Source organism: Lynx canadensis, chromosome D2, assembly GCF_007474595.2.
Source record: "Lynx canadensis isolate LIC74 chromosome D2, mLynCan4.pri.v2, whole genome shotgun sequence".
NCBI lineage: Eukaryota > Metazoa > Chordata > Mammalia > Carnivora > Felidae > Lynx > Lynx canadensis.
Genome location: NC_044313.2, coordinates 48,020,993 through 48,025,791, shown reverse-complemented (window position 1 = coordinate 48,025,791; position 4,799 = coordinate 48,020,993). Strand labels below are relative to the sequence as shown.

Sequence of the window (4,799 nt, the reverse complement as noted above, 5' to 3'; positions counted from 1 at the left end):
TTAGATGCTTAACTAACTGGGCCACCTGGGCATCCCTAAACTGTACGTGTTTGATGCTAACCTTCCAGGGCTAAGACACTTGATCCAGTCCTGGCTGGTGCTGTAGGGTGGGAAGGGATTATTTTAGACCCACCCAACTAGAAGGGTGGGGAGGTGTAGGGAAAGGAAGTGACTTGCCCAAGGCAACCCCATGCTGGGGAGGGGCCAGATTACATGGTGAAGGTCAATGTCAGCTACTGATCTTTCACTTTCCACCATCCAGGTTTTCTCAACTAGCATTAGGGAAAGAATCAAACTCAAATGCCTAAAGCTTTCATTTTTGTAATGAATTGTGATGAGTAGGGCTTCTGTTCAATGCATTATTAAAAGATACATTTTTGGGGCACCTGGGTGGCTCAGTCGGTTAAGTGTCCGACTTTGGCTCAGGTCATGATCTCATGGTTCGTGACTTTGAGCCCCACACCAGGCTCTGTGCTGACAGCTCAGAGCCTGGAGCCTGCTTCAGATTCTGTGTTTGCCTCTCTCTTTGGCCTTCTCCTACTCGTGCTCTCTCTTTCTCTCAAAAATAAATAAACATTTTAAAAATTAATAAAGAGGGGCGCCTGGGTGGCGCAGTCGGTTAAGCGTCCGACTTCAGCCAGGTCACGATCTCGTGGTCCGGGAGTTCAAGCCCCGCGTCAGGCTCTGGGCTGATGGCTCGGAGCCTGGAGCCTGTTTCCGATTCTGTGTCTCCCTCTCTCTCTGCCCCTCCCCCGTTCATGCTCTGTCTCTCTCTGTCCCAAAAATAAATAAAAAGCGTTGAAAAAAAATTTTTTTAATTAATAAAGAGATACATTTAAAAAAAAAAAGGTAAAATAGTGACTCTCAAACAGATATAATGCAAACATGTGTTACGGATTTTATTTCACTGACTCAATAAGGGAACAAAGCAAATTATAATTGGTCCAAAGAAGTCCAAAAGCACAAAGGTGTAGAAGTAAAGGAATATTACAACAAATGCATGAATGAAGGCCAAACCAGCTTCTTCCAGGGCGGAAACCTGTTTTGGTCATGTGCATGTCTAAAAACAAGAATTATTTTTCTGTTGCTGTCAGTTACCTACATTTTACAGAATTGCAAAACAACCCCCATGAAATCAAATCCAGAATGCAGAAGGGGATACTATAGCCAATGCATAGTTTTCCACTGAAAGAAAATTTCCTATAGTTTCCTCCTCTTTCGATCAAAAATAATTCCATCCCTTCCCATGCAACTTCATCAATAGTAATGTATCAAATAGATCTAATTATTTCTGGCACCTCCCTTTTTATAAGGCGAAGTAACAAATCTCTTGTGATTTTCCTTGGGCTCTCTGGGAAATCTCAGATATCATTATAATTTTATTTTGTTTTATGTTTAGCATTGATCTGAGGAAGGCAAAAATCCAAAGTTGTCAGGAGATTTGAACACTTAAGGTAGGATCACGGGTACGTGGGAAATACTCGTGTATCTACCTGAAAGTGACAATAAAACATTTAAGAATAAATACAGAAAGTGACATGACTGTAAAGCACACTTAGCACCCTCCTAAGTAAGAAACCTTGTTTTCTTAAATAATTAAAGGCGTAATAACATCAACATAAAAATCAGATCATTATTCTGATAAAACTGAGAGTCTTTACTCTCTAGGCAGATCACATGGGAAAAAGAATAACCCTTCATATAATGGGTAACAATAGAACAGGAAACCAAGGAAACGGGGCCATCAAAATTAAGAAACATTTTCTAATATCTTTTTTTTAAGTTTATTTTTATTTATTTTGAGAGAAAGCAAAGCCTGAGTCAGGGAGGGGCAGAGAGAGAGGAAGGGAGAAAATCCCAAGCAGGCTCCCTGCTGTCAGCGCAGAGCCAGATGTGGGGCTTGAAACCACAAACCATGAGATCATGACCTGAGCCAAGGTCGGATGCTTAACCGACTGAGCCACCCCAGGTGCCCCTAAAATTTCTAATATTTTAAACACATTTCACAGTGTCTCAGACTCAGGTGTTATAAAGCAAGGCAAATGAATTTCACTGTTAAGTCTTTCATTACGCTCTTTCATATTCTGCAACAAACTGACTCTTTAGGAATGCTCTCAGAGGACCCATGAGGTAAGAACCAATCTCCTAAGGTTGCTAAGACGCTACTAACTTGCGATGCATTCATTATTGCTTTTTTCAACTGAATTACTAAATAAGTGTTAAAATCTTTTTCGATTTCAATGTCCAAGGCAGTAAATATCACTAGTTATAACACAAGAAAAGCTGTTTGGTGTCCTCAAAATGCTTGAAGAATGTATAGGGAGTTTCACCAAACAAACAAAAACAAGACCCCAAAAAACCAATGTGAATACTGCTGCCTTAGGGAAACACTACTCTTTTTCTGGGAAAACAGAAGCACACACAGTTGTCTTTCTTTGAAACTATTACTGTTAAGTATAGTGTCAATCATGCTCATCGGTGATAACTTTTAAGCAAAGTGACTTCCATTTCACAGAGAGATACTCGTAACTACCCACTGTCACCCATTAGCATTTCAGCAGATGAGCAGAACTCATGAGTACTCAAACACAATTTTCTGCGGTCATGGGTATCCCAATAGTACAGCTTCTCCAAGTGGCGAAAAGGAACACGTGCATTAAGAGACCCAAAGATAGAGGCTACCTGTAGCATATAAAAGAAGAAGCAAAAGTATATAAACTTAAATTATGCTTAGTTTGCATGCCTCCGTATTCCATTTTGCTTAGAAATAATCTATGTGCCCAGTGAATATCCACCAATCAAATCAATCAGTCCAAGGCTTCAAGTTACCTAAAGATCCCAGAAATTATTTTCAAGCTGGTCAACTATAAAACATAACTTGAAAAATAAAATTCTTCAGTATAACAATGTAACTTCTGTTAAACACGGATTTGCATTTGCAAATGTAACCATTAGTAAAAGGAGTGCTAGCTTATTTGAGGAGTAAATGCGAAAGTTGAGGAAAAAAAAAACACAAGCAGAACAAAAATGTATGCTCCGGTACACATTTCGAGAGTTATTTCATTCATATAACAGCCGAGAAACATGCATACATTCTGTTTCGTTACAAATGTGAGCCACAAACTTAACATGAAATGAAATTCATTTGCCTCGCTTTATAACACCTGAGTCTGAGACACTGTGAAATGTGTTTAAAATATTAGAAATTTTAGGGGCACCTGGGGTGGCTCAGTCGGTTAAGCATCCGACCTTGGCTCAGGTCATGATCTCACGGTTTGTATTACACTTTATTTTTCTCCACTTATTTTTTAGAGATCTTTCCATATCAGCACATAAAAGTACTTCCTCCTTCTCTTCATTTGACAGCTGCATAATATTTTATGATATGCCGTCACAGATAATGCTGCAGTGAAAAACTTTGTCTGTATATTACTTGCGTGCATCAGAATATATCTGTATTTCTGAGTCAGAGGCTATACGCATTTGCAATTTGATTGATAATGCCCAAATTGAGTTATAGAGGTGACTCCATGTTCACTCTCAACAGCAGTATGTAAAAATGCCTTTCCCCTCACACGAGTTCCAGATTGTGTTATAAAACTCTTAGGTGGTTTCCTCAACACAACAGGTGGGAAATTGTTTTTCTGAGTATAATTTTAATTTTAATGTATTTTTATAATGAGTGAGATTTAGTATCTTTTAAATTATCCGGAACTACTTGTATTTCCTTTTCTGTGACCTAGATATTGATATCATCTACTCCTTTTTCTGTTGTGTTGTAAAGCTTTTCCTTATTGAATTGTGGGAGTTCTTTACATATTAAGGACATTCCCCTTTGTCTATGTTATGAATTCCATATATTTATCCCAGTTTCATTATTGTCTTTTAGTCTGCTTATAGTAATTTCAACATTGAATTTAAAATTTTTAGGGGCGCTTGGGTGGTGCAGTCGGTTGAGCGTCCGACTTCAGCCAGGTCACGATCTCGCGGTCCGTGAGTTCGAGCCCCGCGTCAGGCTCTGGGCCGATGGCTCGGAGCCTGGAGCCTGTTTCCGATCCTGTGTCTCCCTCTCTCTCTGCCCCCACCCCCGTTCATGCTCTGTCTCTCTCTGTCCCAAAAATAAATAAAAAAACGTTGAAAAAAAAAATTTAAAAAAAATAAAATAAATTTTTATATAATACAGTTTACCCGTATTCTTTTAATGTCCTTTTATGACTTTTGTGTTTTATATCATAGTTAGACAACCCTTTCCCACCATAAGGCTTTAAAAAAATGACACAGTATTGTGTGTGGTCTTTGTCAGCTTTCACCATGGTGCACCATGGCCCGGGGTCACAAAATGTACAGGGTAATGGTAGAGCCCATCAACCTCATCTTCAGATACTTGCAAAATATATCTTGGATTCAGGTGTGGCCTTATGAGCAAGTAAATTCGGAGAGAGGGCCGTATCATTGGTTTTGATGAGTGTATGAACTTTGTGTTAAATAATGCAGACTCATTCTAAAACAAAGTCGAGAAACCAACTGGGTCGGATCATGCTAAAAAGAGATACTATTACCCTGTTCCAAAGTATCTCCAACTAGAAATGATCGGTGAAGTGAGAAATTCTTGAGAAGGCAAATATACTTTGTGTTTTTAAAAAAAAATTTTTTTTTTAACATTTATTTATTTTTGAGACAGAGAGAGACAGAGCATGAACGGGGGAGGGTCAGAGAGAGAGAGAGACACAGAATCGGAAGCAGGCTCCAGGCTCTGAGCCATCAGCCCAGAGCCCGACATGGGGCTTGAACCCATGGAC

At 39.3% G+C, this 4,799-nt stretch overlaps 1 pseudogene; it reads left to right on the top strand.

Annotated features, from left to right (window-relative positions):
• The first annotated feature begins 4,321 nt into the window (after window positions 1-4,321).
• LOC115526916 lies at window positions 4,322-4,584 on the top strand (annotated as a pseudogene).
• Window positions 4,585-4,799: the final 215 nt, after the last annotated feature.